General features: G+C 40.1%; 1 long non-coding RNA gene across 3 annotated transcripts in view; it reads left to right on the top strand.

The window, feature by feature from the left end:
• LOC142361964 (uncharacterized) overlaps positions 1-23,782 on the top strand; it is a 251,588-nt gene that overhangs the window by 10,748 nt on the left and 217,058 nt on the right. For all 3 annotated transcript variants that reach the window (XR_012764551.1, XR_012764553.1, XR_012764552.1), the window contains exon 2: positions 16,852-16,949. This is a non-coding gene — a long non-coding RNA (uncharacterized LOC142361964). The remainder of the gene's footprint in view (positions 1-16,851; positions 16,950-23,782) is intronic.

Below are 23,782 nucleotides of genomic sequence, written 5' to 3'. Positions count from 1 at the left end.
GCCTGTCGTTGCTCAGGGCCCCATTCAAAATCATTCTTCTTCCGGGTCACGTGGTACAGAGGACTCACGATCTGGCTGTAATTTGGGATGTGCATCCTCCAAAAACCCACAACACCCGGGAAGGTCTGTGCTTCCTTTTTGCTGGTTGGTGGAGACATAGCTGCTATTTTGTTGATGACATCCATTGGGATTTGACGGCGCCCATCCTGCCATTTTATTCCCAAAAACTGGATCTCTTGCGCAGGTCCCTTGACTTTACTTCGCTTGATGGCGAAACCGGCTTTCAGAAGGATCTGAACTATTTTCTCCCCTTTCTCGAAAACCTCCTCCGCTGTGTCGCCCCATATAATGATGTCATCGATGTACTGCAGATGTTCTGGGGCTTCACCCTTTTCCAGTGCAGTCTGGATTAGTCCATGGCAAATGGTGGGACTGTGTTTCCACCCCTGGGGCAGTCGATTCCAGGTGTACTGGATGCCCCTCCAGGTGAAAGCAAACTGTGGCCTGCACTCTGCTGCCAAAGGGATGGAGAAGAATGCATTAGCGATGTCAATTGTAGCGTACCACTTGGCTGCCTTTGACTCCAGCTGATATTGAAGTTCTAGCATGTCTGGCACAGCAGCACTCAGCGGTGGTGTGACTTCATTCAGGCCACGGTAGTCTATTGTCAGTCTCCACTCTCCAGTAGATTTTCTCACTGGCCATATGGGACTATTAAAGGGTGAGCGAGTTTTGCTGATCACTCCTTGACTCTCCAGCTGGCGGATCAGCTGATGAATGGGGAGAAGGGAGTCTCGGTTGGTACGATACTGTCGCCGGTGCACCGTTGTGGTTGCGATGGGTACCTGTTGTTCTTCAACCCTCAGCAACCCCACAACGGAAGGATCCTCCGAGAGACCAGGCAAAATGGACAGCTGTTTAGTTTCTTCCGTCTCCACAGCAGCTATGCCAAAAGCCCACCGATACCCCCTTGGGTCCTTGAAATACCCTCTCCTAAGATAGTCTATCCCAAGGATGCACGGAGCCTCGGGGCCAGTTACAATGGGGTGCTTCTGCCAGTCCTGCCCAGTGAGGCTCACTTCAGCCTCCAGTAGACTCAGCTCTTGGGACCCCCCTGTCACTCCCGAAATGCAAATGGGCTCTGACCCTTTGAACTCTGATGGCATTAAAGTACACTGTGCACCAGTGTCCACTAGAGCTTTATACTCTTGTGGATCTGATGTGCCAGGCCACCGAATCCACACCGTCCAATAGACACGGTTGTCCCTTTCCTCCACCTGGCTGGAGGCAGGGCCCCTCTAATCCTCGTCAGAGAAATTGCTGCTCACCTGCTGTAAAAATGACTTGGAGGTCCCCTCCAGAGGATCGGAATCAAGGTCAAACTGTCTACCTGGTCTGGAGAGCTGGCTTTTGGAAACTGGAGCGGCATTTTTCCTAACAGAGTCCCCTTTTGTGATTGTTTTACCTCGCAACTCACGTACTCGGGCCTCTAGACTTGAGGTGGGTTTTCCATCCCACTTCCTCATGTCCTCTCCGTGGTCACGCAGGTAAAACCACAGGGTGCCCCGGGGTGTATAGCCTCTGTATTCCCTCTCCTGAGCAGGGAAACGCTTGCCCCTAATAGCTGAGACACTGGCCCGTACAGGTGGCGAGTAGGACATGTTCTCTTTGATTTGCCGCACCTCCCGGGCCAGTTTCTCCACAGCTGAGACAAGGGAGGAAGAGAGACTTTCCTCATATTGGCGGAGTCTGACAGCCACCTCGTCCACTGTTGGTACGTCTTTACCTTTCCAGTTTACAACTGCCAGTGAGTTGGCATATGAGGAGGGTGCGCTCCGCACAAACTTCCTCCACATGGATTGTGAGCACTGGAGTTCATCTGGGTCTGTAGGTACCTGCTCATCGTCTGTGTCACAGTAAACCAGCTCCCGCACAGCCAATTCCCTCAAGTACTGAATACCCCTTTCCATATTGGTCCACTTGCCAGGATAGCATACAAAATCGTCACTGAAGGGGTATCTCTCCCTCACCCCTGAGAGAAGTCTCCTCCAGAGGCTGAGGACTTGTTCCTTTTTCCCAATGGCCTTGTCAATGCCCCCATCCCTGGCCAGGGATCCCAGCTGCTTGGCTTCCTTGCCCTCTAACTCCAAGCTGCTGGCCCCATTATCCCAGCACCGCAGCAGCCAGGTGGCAATGTGCTCTCCTGGATGGTGGCTGAAATCTTTCCGCATGTCTCGCAGCTCGCCCAGGGACAGGGACCGGGTGATGATCTCTGTCTCTATCTCCCGTGATGACCCTGGCTCATCATCATCCCTCCCGGAGCGATCTGCTCTCTTTGCGTCTTTCTTTAGTTTTACAGGGGCGACTGCTACCTGCACAGGTTGGTCATTGGGCTCAGTCACTGTGCCTGTGGCTGGAGCTGGGGCTGGAGCAGCTGCTGTGCCCGCTGGGGAAATCGAGGCAGACCCTGCAGCTGTGGCTGCAGCAGCCGTGGTGCCAGTCGGGGGGGCTGGGACTGCCTGCTGGGCTGGAGGGGCTGCAGGGCCGGCTGGGGAGGCAGCGCCAGCTGCAGTGCCTGCCGCTTCATTTCCCCCCCTTTCCCTCTTAAGGCACTGAACAGTGTTGAACAGGGCTCGGTAGGCGTGGGCCAGACCCCAGCACGTTGCGGTGATCTGTGTCTCTCTGGAGTTCCCAGGGTGGCAGCACACTTTTTGCAGATACTTTACTAGTTTGTCCGGATTCTGTACTTCCTCAGGTGTGAGTTTAAAAAACACCGGAGGTGCCCACTGCCCTAGGTACTTGCCCATGCTGTCCCACACACCCAGCCACTCACAGCTATCCAGCCCCGGGGCAGGTCTCTGCACGATGTTCTTAACGACTTGCTTAGCCCTAAACAAAAACCAAAACCCATTCAGGAGGCATAACAAAAGGAGAGTGCTGCCCTGAGCATCCCAGGGGTACTCGAAATTATCAAAAGCCGTTAGAACTGGCCTGAAGGAGAGAGGGGGGGCGAAAGAGTGGGGGAAGGTATCCCCTTCGGTTTTCCCCACAGACTGGGTTTGATTATTCACAAATTCTAAGACATAGGATCCGAGGTACGGGAATGACCGCAGAGCCGCATGCAAATAAAAGACTAATTTCATGCACAGTGATGTTATCATATCATAAGTCGATATCGTAAGGTAGAGCAAAATCATCATCCTGATCTTTTTCCCAGCGATGATGAACAGCATGGCAGTAAACACATACAGCAAGTAAGGATTTACGTAGCACAGATATTTGATCAAAGTCAGAAACATTTTTACCGGCGACTTTAACTAGCACAGTAAATGCGTATAATAAATTTTAACAAAATCTATGAAAGCAGTTTTAACACCCGCTGCTCAGCCCTGCCGTTATCCCCGCTCCACGTCTGGGCGCCAATTAAATGTTTTGGTTTCGGCTGCCGCCGGCAACAAAAGCGCCACGCGGCCGCCCCTCCCCCCGCCGGCGTGCGGAGGAGAATGGAAAGAAAGAGGCAGAAACTGGTGGGTCGGGATAAGGGCAGTTTAACAGAACAGCAAACAGAGGGAAAACAGGAACAACAACGATACAAATAAGGAGAAAACGCAACCACGAACCGTACAACAGCCGCTCTCCCGAAACCGGACCGGCGCTGCGCCCGCCCAAGCCGCGAGTGCCTTCCCGCCGCACCGCCCCCCCACCGGAACCCAGCGTGACGTCACATGGTATGGAATACCCGGCTCTGTATGGCCAGGTGGGGTCAGCCCCCACCCCCCGGGCTGTGCCCCTTCCTGGAGTCCGGTGAAAATTAACCCTGTTCTGGCCAAACCCAGGACACTCATTTCACCAATACTAGCTGTACTGTCCTGCTCCTCGTTTTCCTGTTTTCTTATTCCTTGGTTTACTTTACAGAGTTATCAAACTAGAATATAAGGCAAATTGGAAAAATTAAGGTTTGATAGAGACAGATGAAGTTACAAGATGGAAAGTGTATTACATTTTTCAAACATTGTAAACTTTCAGTTTACCTGATTCTGACTTTTCTAGTTTTGTTTATTTTAGACTTCCAAAGTTAGGATAAGATAGAAACGTCCATTCTTGCCATATTTTTAGAAAGCAGGATGCCACACTAAATACAATGGACAAAAAGGCACCACATAATTTTGAGCATACATTCAAGAATATCAGATAAAGAAAAGCAGCTATGCACTCTTGATTGCCAAAAGCTTTGCCATATGTACAGGGAATAATATTGTGACAGGTGCTATCTTTAGGATAATTTGTCCTGGAAGTTCAAGTCACTCTTTGATTCCTTTGTAGGCAGCAATACCACTGTATATGAGTGTAGTGAACTTTGCTCCCTGGAGAAATATTGTTGGAAATGAGAACAATTCTTGCTGTGATTGGAGAAGTTTGCAGAATACAAACAGTAATGTGACTTCTTGGGAGACCTAATCGTGCTCTACTACTGACTGAAAGGAGGTTGTAGCAAGGTGGGTGTCGGGCTCTTTTCCCAAGTAAGAAGTGATAGGACGAGAGGAAATGGCCTCAAGTTGCACCAGGGAAGGTTTAGATTGGATATTAGGAAACATTTCTTCAGGGTTGTCAGGCACTGGACCAGGCTGCCCAGGGAAGTGGTGGATTCACCATCCCTGGAGGTATTGAAGAGACATGGAGATGTGACACTTTGGGACATGGTTTAATGTGGGCTTGGCAATGTTAGGTTTACGGTTGGACTTGATCTTAAAGGTCTTTTCCAACCTAAATGATTCCGTGATTCTATGGTTGCACTTTGGCCCCAGTTTATATTTCACACCTTTGAGCTTTTTTTTTAAACAGTTCTCTGAATAGGTTTGGCACAAATATTTCGGATGAAATGACTAGAACAGAAATATTCTGTCTAAAGTCTAGTTTCTTCTTTTTAAAATGTAAATCTTTGATTTGGATCGCTTTCATGTGTACGTATGTGCATGTCTGTGTTTTTGTACATGAAACATGCGTACACAGACACCCTCACATACACACACCTACATGTAAGAATTGCATTAGAATCACCCTTTACTTTCATGCTGTGGAAGCAATGAAACAGAACTTTCCATTTGAAAGGCTTTTGAGATCTTTGGAGATAAGGAAGTAAAATATTTAATAGAATCACACAGATTCATGGTCTCAGTAATTGGCTTTTATTGCTGTAAAATGATCCTCTCTCAAAAGAGAAAAAGGGAGAGGGTAAAAGCAGAATGAACTATTTTCAGCCTCAGAAAAGCCATTTTCGTTCAGCACAGAGCAATGATTATATATCAATAAACATGATAGGATTTTTTTTAAGATCTAAAAGTATTATATACAAAGCTAGGGAACCCTGGAGTGTGAAAGGAGGAGATGTCATAGTTTACCTCTAGTTATCACATTATATAGCCTTTTCCTGATTGAGTAAATAGTGTTCAAAGGCTTATAGACGTGATAGCAGAATGTTTTAGTGACTGAAGGGGCCAAATTAGAAAAAAACTGTTATCGATTCTACTTACACAGTTCTCTTCTTTCTGTGAAAAACAGATGTTTAAAGTAGCAGATGGCTTTGCTTTTCTGGTGCAGACGGCAAAGATGCATATTTACAAGTATATGGGGAAAAAGACAAATGAAACTTCATAAATTCAGACAATATTCTCTCAAAGCATCACAAAGCATAACATTGAAAGGGACCCACTCTTAATATATATATTGTCAGGTCCAATTACAACTGCTACTATTTCAGAGTGTAATTTATATCCTTGATAGACTTTTATATTGTTTGTTAAAAGCTGACACCAATGTTGCTACAACAGCAATGTTTTCTTTTTGATTGTCCCTCAGATTACTACAAAATATATTGCCCGTGTAAATTTTGTCTTTTTCACCGATAGCTGGAAACACTTCCTCTTTCTTTCTCTTTCCTTCATTTTTTCTTTTTATTTTTTTCATTCTTTCATTATTCTAATTTCATGGCAAATATATCTTTATTTCTGTGGAAGTAAGCATTCCATAAACATTAACATTTCTAGGGAGTGATATTTTTAAGAAATGTGCATGAACAAAACTCCTTAAAAAAAGAAACTGATAGGTCCACTTCTTATATCTCCACCACTTAGTGGTGCTTATATTAGCACCACTAAGGAGCTAGAAATAGGAACCTATGAATTTTACCCCTTTGATATAGTCAGGTTAGGTATTGGGGAAGCTATAAGTGCTACCACACCTGATGAGTGAAAATAGAGGTATACAACAGAAAACATAACTGTTGTGAAGGCCTTAAAAAAGATACAGACTACTGGGAGGTACATCCTACTTTGTATTACTACCGTTACTTTCCATGGCTTAGAGGTAATTCTAAGATTACACACCTGTATCGCTGTGTAAGTCTCAGTTAAAGGCCAGGAGCATTTGAGCAGGAATAAATGAAGAAAGGTTTTGATCTTTGTAGCAGAAGTACGTGCATCCACAGTAGGAATGGAAGAGTGGACATATCAATATTTGAGCTGGCAAGCTGTATCACATGGAGTTAATGAAAAAAAAACCAGATAAGTCAATCATAAATAAATATTTCTAACTAGAAATCCATGCAATGAGGCTGATGAATCCAAGGCAATCTATACTCTTTCTTTGTTACTGCCCATGCTCTCTAAAGTTGCTCTGGGCATAAATGTTGACTGTTCACTGGGCATAAATGTTGACTGTTCACCTGATATTTTTTCCACCTGCATACTCACATTACATGATTCTAATAATCTTATTTATTGTTTGATAAAAATATATTGTCTATAACAGGTGCAGATCTTCCTGCCCGAGACAGAGATTACAAACATGAGAAAAAATACAGATACAAGTTTAAGAAGAAAGTTGTAACAGTAAATTTACTGCATTTTTTCCCTTCTGTCCCACCACTTTACACAATTCCTCAGTATTTGTTCTCTGTTCTTACTACCTCTGAGAAAATTTTACTACTCTGCATAATCACTATCCTGGTTTACTACTTTCTGTGTTTCACTAGAGATGTATTGCATTCTTCCTCTACATTGCTCATGATAAAATTTAGACTTTCAAAACTACTGCTGAGTTTGACTGGTGAATTCCTTCCTTTTTTTCTTTCCTTTCTACCTAAGAGTGAATTGGCTTTCAGAAACATAGTTTAAAAAATCTTCCACTAATAGCCTATACTCCCTTGCCTGGTATCCCTTCATTTTTTGTCTCCCCTTTCAACAAAATTGACCACCCTGAGTAGATATTATTTTGTTCTTTTGGTTGTTAACAACTGTATTTTAATCATGTTTTTCGAACCTCAGGTAGGCCAACTGGTATATAACCGTTTCATTTTTATAGAAAAAACTGATGTGTTAACTTGTGCCTTGCAGTTTGTGAAATCTAGCTGGAAATGTAGTGCAATAGTTATCTCTTCAGGTTATTCTTTACTGCTATCACAACAAAATAATTTTTTACACAGGGGAACATCAACGTCTTTTTCTTTAAGTCAGCTCATTTTGTGATAAAAAATAGTTGAAAAAGGTATTTTGTTTTCTCTTCTGACTCTAAAGGCAAAATGCTAATTACTTAAGCAAATAAATGCCCAGTGCCTTTCTCTGTTCTTTACTGTAGAGCTGATTACAAATAATGACATTTTAATTGAAAACTTCTTATATGAATTATGAAGGATGATTACTTCCAATCTAAAATGTACAGATTGCAGAAGGAGGAAGTAAGAAGTATTCTTTAGAAAAATGAAAAGGAAGCTGGAAGGGTCAATTATTTAATTTTACTTATTTATTTTTGAATTCTGCATCCTTTCAAAGCTTCTCATCTTTTCTTAAAGCTTTGCTGCTCTCAGAGATTGTACATTTACTTTCCTCTGTCTCCTTTATTTTTATCTTCTGGTTTTATAGTGCTGGAAAACTTTGAAGGCTTGAGTTAGTCAGCAGCAATATATAATCACTAATTACTGAGAAAACACAGAAATATTTATATGAATAGCTATATGAGTAATATTGTCTTTCTCAACCTGTTACATGCAGTCATTTCAACGTTTTTCTTAATGTTTTGGAATACTGTAATTGTATTCTAGATTATGCTGAACTGTCAGCACACTATGTACTAGTTTTAAAAGTTCCTTACATATTACTAAAATTTTTCTGATTCTTAAGCTAAAATAATTGCCTGCTCATACAGTTTGGCAATTTCTAAATACATTTGCTTTAGAAAATGACATTATACTAAGCTGTTTCAGGTATGTCTCATGAATGTGATCAGTGATTATGGATTTGCCTTTTGAACATTTCTTCTCAAATATCAGTTTTTACAGACTATTTACCTGGGTAGGCATCTCCCTGTATGAACAGTTAGACTTAACTGATATCAGCCTAGTTTACAATTGCTATAATTTAAATTAATAGCCTATCAAAATTTTCATTTTGTCAGGATAGATTTAACTCAAGTTTTGCGTTAAACATCTTGTCCTCTTAAGAGATGTATTTTTAAAAAAGACTGTGTTTTATAGTTCTTTATTCTACGGAACCCAATGCCAAGAAAAAACATAGAATTTAATCTAATCCTCAGGGAACTATTTTAACCATTAGGGTTAGGTAAGAGTTTTAAAAATCTTTTGTATCTTGTCCTTTTTTCTGCCATTAGTAGTGTGGGTAAAAGGTTATTTTTCAACTTGCAACATTTTTGGTAAAAAGTCACAAACATTTTGTCATTTAGTCCCTCTCAAAACACCAACAAGTGTTCGAGCATTTAGGGGCTGTTTGAGACTCCTTTGCAGGATATCTTGTGTTGTCAGAGTAGAAAATTATTTCTTATGTCATAGAAACCCTTTCCCCCAGAAAGTCTGGCATTGCCAAATTCCAATACAATGAGGCACAAAGAAGAAATACAATCCCTAGTAGGGCTGCATAATGTATTCCTCTTTAGTTCTTTTGCATAAATCTCCATTTCCATTGTTCAGGCACTAAATTGTCTGTTTCTTATACTGTCAAGTTTCTCTCATGATAATATTTATCTTCCTCATAACGTAATTTATGCTTTGTTGATGGTTCTGGACACTAATTTCCTGTCAGCTTATTTTTCCTTTTTCTTGTTTGTGCAAGTCTTGTTTATATCTGCTCTTTCTTCATGGATTACGTTTATCAAATCTTAGTCCTGTTTATTTCCTCAGAATAGTTACTCCATTTTATTGATAAAGTTTTTGAAATGGAAAGCCCAAAGCTCACTGTAATATTTCAGATGAGATGTACTCAGTATTGCACGGAGGAGTGTAATTACCTGGCTTATTTTGTGAGTGATGTTACTGTTACTGTACCCCATGACAGCACTTTCCTCTTTTTTCATCCACAGTCACTTTTTAGACTTAGGAAACTTATCATCTGCTGTGATCTTCACTTCAATTTTTCATAACACTGTATGTTAATAATTTTAGTTTTCTTTCTTCTCTTTGTTATTCTTGCTTATTTAAAAGTATTTCTATCAATGATAAGATCAGAAATATTTTGTTAAGAATGCTATATTTAAAATAATGCCTCAGCATCCCAGCACAAAGATGAGTCCAACAGAAGATTTGGGTTGGAGTTAAATTCAGTAGTATTAAGCCCTTTACCAATGGCTTGGTTTCTCATTTGTTCTGTCAAGTGGTTCTATGTCCAATTCCAAACTTTCTCCAAACTCTTTTTTTAAATCTTAGTTGTAATGCAAATTCGAAGAGTTAGCTTAAACTCTGAGAATCTAATTCTAATTTACCTGGTGTCTATTGCATTGGAGAAGATTAGATACCTTTAGTTCTCTCTGGTCTTCACTGCCTGCTGTCCACTGCCTGTTTACTGGGCAACCTGCAATCTTGCTAGAATTTGTCTGGTTCGGAAACTAGACATATGCACAGAATATAGGCACAGTTCAAAATTAGTAGTATGTATTGGTACAAAAATATTTGTTTCACAAAGTGGCAGCCATTCTCTATGAGTGATATAATAGAGCTCCATGAATTGCATACGGTAACCAGAGCTGAAATGTGATAGCTTTATTGAAACACATATCTGCTGTAACCTTTCCAAGAATTTCCTGTGTTATATAATTTTTTTCCCTGAAGATAATCTTGTTTTTCTACAACAACAGTCAATCATCACTGCTGGATTGAAACAAAACAGGGACAAACTTGCCTCTGGCCCTCCTCTACCCATATGACAAGAACTGTACACTTTGCCTGTTAATGGTGCTGAACTACTTATCCAATTCCTATGCAAAGACTGTATGAAAAATATGACAGTTTAAAAAGCACTCCTTTGATGCGTCTTGTGTGTGCAAGCATATTATTTAGTCTCACAAAAGAGACATTTCTTTCTACTAGGTTTCAATCACAGATATTTTGGAAGGCACTAAATAATGTGCTAGCGTTGTTTGGATCTGAGCACAGAAGTTTAGAAAGCAACGTGTGATAGGGAAGCCATCTCAGTTTCAGAAATGTTATTCGGATAACCCAGGGATACACTGAATTCAAACCTAGGTACATATGAGAAACACTGGCAAGTCTGCATCTCTCTGGAACACTGCCTGTGAGTGAAAGAAAAAGGTGTTCAATCAGAAATGGAATCTCATAATCAATGCCTAACTTAACAGACTCAAAAGCTCGGTTGTACCCCTATCCCATTATAAAAGTGCATGTGGACGTAGTGCGTTCAGAGCACTGCGCACTTAAAGGCCACAGAGAACAACCAGAGGATCAGAGCCATGGGATGTGGGGTGATGCTTGCTCACCATCCAGTACAGCGGTGCTGTACAGCCAGAGTTAAACAGTAGGATCTGTGGTTAGGCAGCATGTGTTTGTACCTATGATACTAAAAATAGAGGGAGGAAATCATGGCCTCATTGAATCTAGTAGATGCTTTCACTGACTTCGTGAAGCCAACGTTACATTTACAGTTGTATAATACGGGCTTTCCTTTCAGAAATGTAATAAATTTCCAAACTCTATTTCAATAGTTTATTCTCATCTATATTTTTATTACAGTTTAAAGAAGAAATATTAGATACTTTTGTTTTTCTTCAGGCATACGTATTTTCTTTGTCAGCAGAGCTGCATCCATTTTATGGTTGTTTTCAATATAAGGTAATACTGACCTCTGCAAAGAGCTGCAAGAAATTTCTCTTTCCCTTTCTCAGCACTTCAGCTTAACCTTAGAATAAGGATTAGTAGGAGATAAGCCATGATGCTTGTGAGGGTTAACCATATATAGTTTGAATTTCTGCCCATCAGCTGCGGGTCAGATCTGTGTCTAAAGAAACTACTGAAATCCTATAGTATCACCAAGATTCCTGGGAGGCAATTAGTGCCATATACATAACAATACAGTTTGTCCTCTGCAATGCTTCCAACACATTCTTTTTAAAATCTGAATTTACAGATCTTAGTTTTGCAAATATTTCTGTATGCACCAAGTTTTATTCAAAGGAGTAATGTGAGGCACATGTTTGTCTTAATCACAGAATTGTGTCGTATCTGTTAACAAAGGATGAAAATGACTGATGTCAGGGAGGCTATGGAATGGAGTTTTTGTTCTTCCAGTAAATACATATTTTCATAATACAATCTCTGTAAAAGACAATTATAGTATTTACAGAGCAGATAATAATGGCAAAAATCTTTAGATCTAAAATGATTTGGAAGAAAAGGAAATACTATCAGTTTCAGGTAGCATTTTATTTGTATATATATGCAAAACACTAAATGCATGTAAGAGACGATCAGTGTGAAAGGCTTCAGTATTCCATACTGAAAGGGTTGAGATTAAAAGACAAAAAAAGAAAATTAAATAAATTAGGAAATAATTTGATCGGTTAGAAATAACTTAGTGAAAACCACAAGGTATTTCTGAAAAATGGAGTAGCTTCCCAGTCTTTGGTGGCGTTATTTTTATATGCCTTCTAGTCACAGTTACAAAAGTATTTTCTCCTAAATATATGTATCTCAAAAAATGTATTACACAGGAGGACAAAATCAAAGTCACAGCGGTACAAAGCAGCTGAAAGCAAGTAAAGCCTTTTAACAAATTTAACCTAAGAGTCACTTTAAAAAAATGTGGTGACTAACTTCACCTTCAAAATTTTTTCCTGCAAAAAATATCCACCTGACAGGGTGGATGGGAGCCTGATATTACTTCTCCTGATCTACTAACAGATTCAAACTGCATATGCAATTGTTTAACACAAAATCATTCTTCTTACTTCATCCTTGTTTCTTGGGCCCTATTGCACTTACCCATTTACATGTTCTGCCTTCTCTTTGAGCCTATAAAATCCTACAGCAAAGAATATTGCTTTACTTTGTGTCTAGCAAAATGGGTCCTGATATAGCTAATGCTTCTAGTCACTGCAGAAAAATAAAAGATAAATAATAATCATTTTATTTCTATGTATAATTGCAAGACAACAAAGCACAAGTCTTCACAGAGTCTGCACTACTCCACATCTCTAAGACAGATGCCTAAAATATCTGAATTCTAATTCTTCTTGAAATGACAGAAAAAAGTCAAGACAAGAAATATAAGAATGGGTGGTAAATCAAGAGGAGGCATAGGATGATAGATGCAACCTCAAATTAACCATTTTAAATTCTATTTATTTTTGATTTAGCATGACCTTTAAGTCTGTTAATAAAATGACAGCATCTCTGAAAGTGTTGATGTTAGTTTAATATCCCTTATGACAGTAAAAAATGGAGTGGGGTTATGGACTGTGTCATTTGCTGGTGAATTAGATAAATCTTAAAGTTTGTTTTATGAATGTATACTTAGCTTTTGCAGTTAGCCCTAAGACATTAATCTATTGAAAAGGAGAAGATATTATCTTTCAGGAGAAATATGTCATAAATATTTTGATAAAGTATTTATAATCCTCAAAAGCAGATGGCTGTTCCATAGATTGTCAGCTGAGAAGGTTTGCTGACAAAAACATGTTAAACAACTAAAAATTTATTGAGGGAAGGACTTGCAATACAAAATCAGATGCATTCTTCTAGGAATTAATCACAGATGGGTGATTTTTTGACAGCAGGAGCATGCTGGACCTAATTTGATTGTCTTGCACTTTAGCTGATTAATTGTACTGGGTTTGCATGGCAAGGTTTTGGTAGCAGGGGAGCTACAGGGGTGGCTTCTGTGAGAAGCTGGCGGAAGCTTCCCCCATGTCTGACGGAGCTAATGCCGGCCGGCTCCAAGACACCTGCCACTGGCCAAAGCTGAGCTAATCAGGGACAGTGGTTGCACCTTGGTGATAATGTATTTAAGAAGGGGAAAAAAACCCTGCAGCCCATGGAGGTCTACAGCGGAGCAGATCTCTGCCTGCAGCCTGGGGAGGACCCCATGCCAGAGCAGGTGGATGACCAAAGGAGGCTGTGACCCCATGGAAAGCCTGTGCTGGAGCAGGCTTCTGGCAGGACCTGTAGACCTGTGGAGAGAGGAGCCCACACTGGAGCAGGTTTGCTGGCAAGGCTCGTGACCCCACAGGGATCCACACTGGAGCAAGCTGTTCCTGAAGGACTGCACCCCATGGAAGGGACCCACGCTGTAGCAGTTCATGAAGAGCTGCAGCGTGTGGAAAGGAACTGTTTTAGAGCAGTTCGTGGAGGACAGCCTCCTGTGGGAGGGACCCCATGCTGGAGCAGGGGAAGTGTGTGAGGAGGAAGGAGCAGCAGAGAGAACCTGTGATGAACTGACCCCAACCCCCATTCCCCGTCTCCCTGTGCTGGTCGGGGTGAGGTAGAGAATTCGGGAGTAAAGTTGAGCCTGGGAAGAAGGGAGGGGTGAGGGGAAGGTGTTTTTAAGATTTGGTTTTATTTCTTATTATCCTACTCTGATTTTATTTGTAATAATATATTAATTTCCCCAAGTTGAGCCTGTTTTACCTGTCATGGTAATTGGGGAGTGATCTCTCCCTGTTCTTCTTTCAACCCACGAGCCTTTTGTTGTATTTTTTCTCCCCTGTCCATTTGAGGAGGGGGAGTGATAGAGCGGCTTTGATGGGCACCTGATATCCAGCCAGGCTAAACCATGACATAAATCCTGCATAAGGTGAGACTTGATGGACAAAGTAGGAAAGCAGATCACTTGCACGAGGTATAGGTAGGATGAAGGGAGAAGAAAATAATTTGACATGTACAGATAAAGGAAAATCCATGGGATTGTATTCAGACATACAAAAATTAGTTTTGTTTTGGCTGAGACAGTATTTAAACTCTTGTATAAATCCCCCCAAAGAATGCATTTTACATAAGCAGAGTATAGTATTTGGGGTTTCACATATCCTTTGAGTCTTTTCTGTATGAATTAGGTGCCCCTTTGATGGAAAGAAGGACAACACATGGCAAGGCAGGGCTCAGTAAAATGTCGCATCACTGCATTCATTCCCAGTTGAAGAGGTCAACAGGATCATGCATTCTAGGGTGCAAAAAGATACTGAGAGACTGAAAAACATAAGCAGAAGAACAGTTACTGACAGATATTCTCCTCCTTATTATGCATTTTGGTGATACTTATAGCGAAAAGCTTGCCGTTCTGAGAAAGCTGATGGCTCTGTCCTCTTCTCACCAGTTCTTCCCCAGCTTAGCGGTCTCTCAGATGTCACCTCGGCAGATCCCCAATTTTGTATTTACCATTCATGTTTCTAAGGTGTTTGTGGTCTCTTTCGGGTGGATTAGAGACCTTTCTATCACAGTACATTGATGAAATGAATGAAAAAACTAACCAAAATACTTAGTCCACATTGGTAACTTCCAAAATGTGTTGTATAGTAGCTGCTAATTTTGGACAAATTAAGTTTTTATTGTAAAACTAATGCTGTTTTAATTATTATGTCACTGAAGAGGAACAGGTTTATAATGCAGCAAAAACAGTCAAACAACAAAGACATTCAGAACTGTAGTAAGATGCTTTAGTATCTAAATTCCTCCCCCTCAAGTTTGTTTGAGGCATTTCCACTCTTTTTTGCTCATGGTCTGCTGATACCACCAGAAGAGGGGAGGAACTGCTGTAAATGTGGTGAACCAACTTCTGTGGATTTTATCTTGATACAGTTCTGATCATGCCTGAGACGGTCAGTTATCTCTGGATTATGTATAGACAGGAATCCTAGTCACTCTGAATAAGACTGGTAAAATAACTTCTACTGTGATCTGGTTAGATTTTCTCTGGGCCTTGGGGGGACTGCATTGTGTATAACTGAAGAGCTCTGTACTTCTAGAAAATAAATTTTATTAAGGTTTGCCTAGCTATAAAAGATTTTGTTTTCCAGATCAGAAATTAATGCAACTAAAAAGGCGAGCTAAATGTTTGAGAGAGAGGCTTCTTTGCCAAGCAGTTGCTGAATCCACAAAGGAGAGTACTTTTGGTTTTGATTTTGGAAAGGAAAAAAGTGATCCTATAAAACTACTTTTGGTTGAGATATCACGAAACAATTTTTTTTTCTCTGTTTTTAGCTAAATGAAAAATTTTGACTAAACTTTTAGACGTTTCAGATTACTTTGTTGATCTGGAAAGAAAAATGTGTTTTCGAGATTAGTAACAGCATAAAGTGAAAAATGGCAGAAGCAATGATGCGTTAGACCCTGTAAAGAACTAACAAGTGGTGTGTAAGAGAACAGTGAAAAAAGAGGAGCATCATATAGTCAGAGTGGGGTAAATACTGCAGACATCATAGCTAGGGCTCACAAAATAATTACATATTTTGTGTTTGCTTTTAAAACAGATGATGGCAGAATTTCATATTAAAGATCGATGAGAAATAAGAAACATTCCACACTGACGTAAGATGTTCAATGACGAGGTGCACTCAAGGCAGATTAGCACTTATGCGCAGCTTTATTTTTCCATTTTGCAATCTGGAGGACATCTCTAGCACAACTGCACTTGTTCCCCTGATTCAGAGCAGATATTGTCTTATATCAGCTGACTTCAGGACTATTCTAGAAATGTCCTGATGGTGACATCACTTTGATGTTGTGTTGTCAACAATTAAAATTTGGGAAAACAGTTTATGCAGTTTTGTGTGCCTATCCTCTGCTCACGTACAAAATAGATATTTTATTTATAATAGTCTAGATTATGGTCACTGAGCTAGGCAAAATGCACTCATTTTTTTCACACTGCAAATACAGGCATACTTAGACATAGCATAAGGAGTACTGCTAAACTAAGCAAGCTAGAAACCTACACTAGAACACAGTTTCTCAAAGCACGTAGTGGCAATGAAACTGAAGTTGAACCCAACATTGACAAAATGCTGCGTATAAATAGCCTCTGTTGATACACACGATTCTGCCAGAAAAACTATATAATTTTGGAGACTGGAACAACCAAATGTAGTTTAGAGATACACTTTCACACGCTTGTAAAAACTTCTAGTATTTATTGGCTATTTACTAGTTTAAGAAGAGTTGAGTGTACTTCTCAGCCACAGGACAGACTTTATTACAGAAGACAGTTGCAGAACAATGGATATAATAATAGGGGTGTTCAAAGCAGTTTTGGGACCACGTGCAGAATTGCTACAGACACAATCTCTGCTCAAGAGAACCTCACTGACATGAGAAATGAAAATTATCACAAACTCTTTTAAAGCCTGTGATGACAACTGTAGGCGTTAGCTCCAATGCTTTAAGGCTTGATGCATACCTGTCACCCCATAAATAGCTAATAATCAGATGTGTAATACATTAGCCATGACTCAAAGTTGCTTTGGAATGGGCTGGTAATTTACATACTCTTTTTTTAGGTTTTGAGGGTTTTTTTGATGCTTATCTTTCTTCACAAAGTTTTCATTTTTTTCTTTTTTTGGCAGATTTAAAGAGTACCGCTGGTAAGCTGTAGATACACTTTCGGAGTCTGCCATGAACAAGATCAAAGACAGGTAGATGAACAAGAATTTTTGCATCCAAGGTACCTTTCTTGCTTCTTGCCAGGTATTTTCTAGCTGCAGCAAGATAAATATTTCCAGTTCCTAATTATAATAAAGTGAAAATATTTTAATTATTTTAATTAATATAATCTCATGAAAAATGGACATGACCCCTCAGTAGTGTTATAGAAGCAGATGTTCCTCAGTTCCCGTTCTTAATTTCCACTTAGCTCTGTGTGTGAAGATGAAAGTTTTCCCATTGTGCGTGGAAATTGTCTTTCTTTCTAATTTTTACACCCAAGAAGATATGAGGATTACAAAGTCAGATGTCAACTGTTACTGCATCATGGCATTTCTACATTTAGAAAAAAAGCTGAAAAGCATTGGCTGTTCTTACATGTAAAATGAAGTAGAGCTGTACAAATCCTGAAGCATCTGAAGTCAGAGCTCAGTTTGATCCACTACAGTATAGGCTAAAGCCCAGATATCCAAGAAAAACTGTATTAGTCATGTATATTAATAATTCTTTATTTTTCCTCCATCAGTTAAGATAAACCCTCAGGATAATCAATTACTTGAACATGTGAGCAACCTAATGCTGTAGGTAAGGCCTACAGTATTACCCAGTGGAACTGATCTTGCTCCCAGTGAAGTTAAGAGTTTTGGCATGAGCTTCCGTAGAAGCAGCAGTCAGTACAATATTTGACATTCCTGCAATAAATGCAAAGGCAAAACCTGTTGTTGCATGCACTCTAAGTCTTTTACAAATGTAGTGCATAAAACTTAGGAGCTGCTTTATGTACTCAAATATTTACACAAAGTCACTCTGCTGTTTCTGATAGGTATTGGTATAAGGATATTGAAAAAAAAATATTTGAGGCACATGAAAGAACCCCAGTCCCCATAAAAGACAGAAACCCATAATTTTCTGCATTGTAGTATAAAATCTTGGAACTGATATGAATGGACTTCTGTTGCGTGAGAACACTTTATCTGTAGCTGTCAAATACTTGCATGTGAAGACCTGGATACACTCATTGTCAGAAGTGCTTGTGTGTTTTTTTACATTTATGCCATGGATTTATGAAAATGTGTGTCCTATTAATTTCATGTTTGCTTTATTTTGAAAGCTTTTTTTAGAGCTATGCAATGTCTTTGAGGCTTTGGAAGGGTGCTTTAAGTAATGAAGAAAAGGGGATAATATCTGTGATATGAGAGCTTTGTCTTCCATTCACCTATGTTTTTTTTATGTGACAAGCATCTTCCCTGTCATCACAGTACCATTTTACCTTGCTTTCAGTTTTCATAACTTAGGTCATCACTATTGTCGCCTCTGAGTTTGAGTCATGGCCTGTACGCAGTGCCTGTTTAGCACTGTACATTATACACATGCCTTCACAATTAAGACCATGGCAATTGCAATATTTAACAATTGTAATGACTCTACTGTGCAGGAGGCATGAAAAGACAGCAGATTATCTACCAGCACATCAGTATTCAACAGAGGAATGGAACGTCAAGTTATTTTCTTGCATTTTATTTTTTTCTGTCTTCTTAAACCAAGGGAGTTTAGCACTATAGATTGGAAGTCACTGCTCTCAAATTATTGTTTTCTCTTAATTTTTTTTTCTTCTCTGCTTATCTTGTGATCTCCAAATAGGAAGATTTTTGCTCTTTTTGGTTGCTGAAATACATGATGACTCATTGAGAGGGTAATGCTTCTTCTATGATTTTAATGTGATATTGTCTATTTTCTGAATCACTTGCTTAATGTAAGATAGGGCCTAGGAGAAATTAATTATGTGAACACATTACTGCTGTCTTAGGTAAGGATTATGATCATAAATCTGATCCTGATGTTATCAAACAGAGTTTGGACCTGAATTCAGAGTTACACAGTGTTATAAGAGAAAACACAAATATACATTGGTAATCTCTGTGTATTGACTCATAGAATATATCACGTTGGAAGTGACCCATAAGGATCATCAAGTCCAACTCCCTGCTTCTCACAGAACTATCTAAAATCAGATCATATGACTAAGAGCATTATACAGATGCTCCTTGAACTCTTGACAGGCTTGATGCCATGACCACTTCCCTGGGGAGCCTGTTCCAGTGACCAACCACCCTCTCAGTGAAGAATCTTTTCCTAATGTCCAATCTGAACTTCCCCTGGTGCATTTTCATTCCGTTTCCTCTTGTCATGTCACTGGTCACCAGAAAGAGGAGATCACCACCTCCCCTTCTGCTGCCCCCTGGTGTGGTTTAACCCGGCAGCTGGCAACCACGCAATAGACAGCTGCATGCTCACAGGGGAATGGGGAGGAGAAATGGACACAAAGGGGAAACTCATGGGTTGAGATAAAGAGTTTAATAAGGCAGCAAAGGAAATACTACTGCTAGTACTAATGCTAATAATGAAAATAATAATGATAATAGGGGCACGAAGATGATCAGAGGACTGGAGTACCTCTCCTATGAGGACAGGCTGAGGGAGTTGGAGCTGTTCAGCCTGGAGAAGAGAAGGCTCTGGGGTGACCTTATAGCAGTACATATATTATGTGAAGGGGGCCTACAGGAAGGGTGGAGAGGGACTTTTTACAAGAGTGTGTAGTGATACGACAAGGGGGAATGGCTGTAAACTAAAAGAGGGCAGATTTAGAGTAGAAATTAGGAAGAAATTCTTCACCATGAGGGTGGTGAAACACTGGAACAGGTTGCCCAGAGAGGCTGTTGATGCCCCCTCCCTGGCAGTGTTCAGGGCCAGGCTGGATGGAGCTCTGAGCAACCTGGTCTAGTGGAAGATGTCCCTGCTTATGGCAGGGGGGTTGGAACCAGATGATCTTTAAGGTCCCTTCCAACCCTTACCATTCTATGATTCTATAGTAGTGAGTATGCAAATCAAACTATATACAATAGTTTTTCTCACCACTCAATGACTGATCCACAGCTAGTAGAGATCGCATAACTCCAAACTCATGAATTTTTGAGAATTTTGCAAAACTGCCAAAAAAACCTGAACTTCCAGAGAAGTTTGAATTCCCAGACATGAGAGGATTCAAACCCAGGGAAAAGAGAGGAGAGAGAGCAGATTCCTGCCCTGCAGCCAACCCCCATTCATAAACTGAGCATGACATCTATTGTATGGAATATTTCCATTGACCAGCTGGGCTGTCTGTCTGTCTGTGCTTCCTTCCTGCTGCTGCATACCTGCTCATTAGCTGAATATGATAAACTGGAAAAAAGTCCTCAATTTCATATCAATGAATGAAAACATCTGAGTTATGAATATTTGTCTTGTACTAAATCCAAAACACAACAGCTACTGGGAGAAAAATTAACTGTATCCCAGCTGAAACCAAACACTCCCCTTGAGGAAGTTATGTAGACTGCAATGAGGTCACCCTTCAGCCTTCTGTTCTTTAAGCTGAACAAGCCAAGTGACCTCAGCCATTCCTCATAGATCTTGCCCTTGAGACCTTTCACCGTCTTGGTTGCCCTCCTCTGGACCAACTCTTAACAGCTTAATCTCTTTCTTCTATTGAGGTGCCCAAAACTGCACACAGTACTGAAGGTGGGGCCGTGCCACTGCAGGACAGAGTGGGACAATCCAGTCGCATCCCTTGACTGGCTAGCCATGCTGTGCCTGATGCACCCCAGGACACAGCTGGCCCTTCTGGCTGCCAGGACACACTGCTGACTTATATTCAACTTGCCATCAACCCAAACCCCCAGATCTCTTTCTGCAGGGCTCCTCTCCAGCCTCTTGTTCCCTAATTTGTATGTAGAACCAAGATTACCCTGCCCCAGGTGGAGAATTTGGCACTTGCTCTTGTTAAATTTCACATGCTAGGTGATTGCCTAGCTCACTAGTCTATACAGATCTCATTGTAAGGCCTTTTTATGCTCAAGGGAGTCCACAGCCACTCCTAGTTGAGTATCATTGGCAAAGTTACTTAATGTACATTTGATTCCTGTGTCTGAATCATTTACAAGAACTCTAAAGAGCACTGGCCCTAAAATTGAGCCCTGGGGAACCCCACTAGTGACTGGCCGCCAGCCTGATGTAACCCAGTTTTCTGTAACCATTTGAGCCTGACTCATCAGCCAGTTGTTCACCTAGTGTATTGTGGACCTGACTAGCTGTACGCTGGACATGTAGTCCAGAAGAATACTGTGAGAGACTGTATCAAAAGCTTTGTTAAAATCCCTAAACCCCACATGTACTGGCTTCCCTTGGCCAACTAGATGGGTGACCTCATCACAAATGGAAATTAAGTTAGTTAGCACTTTCCCCTCCTAAACCCGTGTTGGCTATGACCAATGACTGCGTTGTCTCTCAAGTGTTTTTCAATAACTGTCAGAATAATCTTCTGCATAATTTTACCAGGCACTGAAATGAGACTGACATGCCTGTAATTACCAGGGTCTTCCTTCTTACCCTTCTTGAAAATTGGAAAAACAATATAGTTAATATTGTATTCCAAAGAGAAGTCAGAATAATATTTGATTGTCTTTATACCTTAATATCCTATTTTGTAATGTAAATTGAACATAATCAAGGATAGCAAAAGCCAACATCAGATATATGCAATCGGAATGGTTAAAAAATTTAATAGCAGTGTATCAGTGAGTGAAATACTTTTATTTTCCTTTATAACAGACATATAAAAATACAATGTCGTAGATAGGTTTACCCAGAATAAGAGGCAGAGATTTTTCAGTCAGAGTTGGGAATTCATAAATGCAGCCACTTCTGTTTTGGTTGTCTTTTTTTTTGCGGCGTAATTTGAGTGAACCTTTGTCTTGCCTCAATATGCAATGCAGATTTACTTTCCCCGATGCCCAAATGGTCAGTCATGCCCAATAAGCAACACCGTATTTTTACTTTTCCCAGAGGACATCACAAGAGGTAGAATATTACTCTAAAGATGTTTTTGTACTTCATAGTCCTAAAGCGTAGTAATGGAAGTGGTCTCCAGAAAATTAATGAATTATTCAAGTGATTTGAAATTTAGTTTCACCAACAATTGAGATAACATTCAATGCTGAAACAGTGGCTATCAATAAAACTATGTAAATTGCTGCTTATGATGTTTGGTCAAATACTCTTTACCCTTGCAAAACTTAAATTTACCTCAAATTTGTGATTAATTTGCTCTTTAATGTAATAGTGAGAACTATTGCTATTGTTGTTGGTATTATTGTTATAGCCTTGAAGATAGCATTGGCTATTTTTTAGCAGTCTTTTCACTGCTTTTCTCTAATTTTATTCTAATATTTTAATCTTATTTATTTGAAAAAGTGTGCACCTCCACAACTGAACTCATTCACACATGTAAGTTCAGCTTCCTGAATGAATGACAAGAAATGAATGAAAGTTTAGTCGTTATTGTTTATGACTTAAGTTTGTGTTCTAACCTAAATTTTTAATCTTTATTTCTTGAATAGCAGGGGAGTTATTTATCATGGCAGTTATTGTATCTAACTGGTCATCAAAACTTTAATTGCGGTCAAAATCCTGAAGATTTACCAAGAGATTTGTTAAAATCTTGCCTACCATTCCTTATTTCTTTAGATAATGTTTCATACTTTACAATAAATCACCACTGTACTCTTAAAAGCCTGAAACAAATCTAACTAATTTTAATTATTTGCAGCTGAAATGGTAAAATCTGCATGAGAAAAGTTCCTTCCATTTATCTTCTGTTCTTCTCAAGCCACCCTGTAGATATTGTTGTCCCTTACAAATCTGTGGGAAATTCATATAACTCATCTAAGAATGGTAATGGCTTTAAACAGAAAGAGGGTGGGTTTGGATTAGATAAAAGAAATAAATTCTTTATTATGAGGGTGGTGAGGCACTGGCACAGGTTGCCCAGAGAAGCTGTCGATGCCCCCCTCCCTGGCAGTGTTCAAGGCCAGGTTGGATAGGGCTCTAAGCAATCTGGTCTAGTGGAAGGTGTCCTTGCCCATGGCAGGGGGGTTGGAACTACATGATCTTGAAAGTCCTTTCCAGCGCAAACCATTCTATGTTTCTGTGATTCTATATGTGTTTAGCATTCTGCTCCCCAGAGGCTATGCTTGTATGTCATGCAAAGTATTAATAACAGTTTATATGCTGTTCGTGGTTAAACTGGTGATATGACTTGCATAATATAAATTGCAACAATATTTCTTACCTTCACAAGCAGTATTTTCATATTGTATGGATACCTGAAGAAATGGAGGTAAAGGAAGATAAAATGTGATAGGTCAATTTCTCAGTTGAAACTCACTCGCTGCTGGTTACTTTCTGCCACTTTTTACAAGAACTAAATAAAGAGATTGTCACACAACAGGAAAAGTTAGTTTCCGGGTGAGGTGAGGTCATCAATATCATGTTATCATGCAGTGGATCTATCCTTAATATCAAATTCAATCAGCGACAGAGATGATATTTCTTCAGTGGGAAACATCGTCATTTTTGCAGAGAGCTGTCTGTACAGAAGCATGCACAATTAAAAACTCTTATTTTGTAGTCATACCGCTAATGAGGAGTATTCAGTTACAATACTGAACAGTTCCACTAGGATTATGGGGGACGACTACAGACAAGATTATGTGTAGGCTGTGATTTGCGATGATGACCCTTGGTCTGTATTCAGGTCACATTCGATTGAGTGGAGACAGTAGTAGATAAGGGTGGTAGACTGTGTCTCTGACTGAGAAAGGACTGAAAGGCAGACTTGTTTTCAAGGAGACACATACACTTTTTGAGAACTACGGAAGAGATAGGAAATTACATCTTTGAATGTAAATTCATCTTGCTGTCAGTGGGGGGCTGCTGTATAGCACTTATTCAGTCCTACTGCCCAGACAAAACTATCAC

Source organism: Opisthocomus hoazin, chromosome 7 (assembly GCF_030867145.1).
Source record: "Opisthocomus hoazin isolate bOpiHoa1 chromosome 7, bOpiHoa1.hap1, whole genome shotgun sequence".
Taxonomy (NCBI): Eukaryota; Metazoa; Chordata; class Aves; order Opisthocomiformes; family Opisthocomidae; genus Opisthocomus; species Opisthocomus hoazin.
The sequence above is the reverse complement of the archived record's forward strand: the minus strand, read 5'-3'. Positions and strand labels throughout refer to the sequence as shown.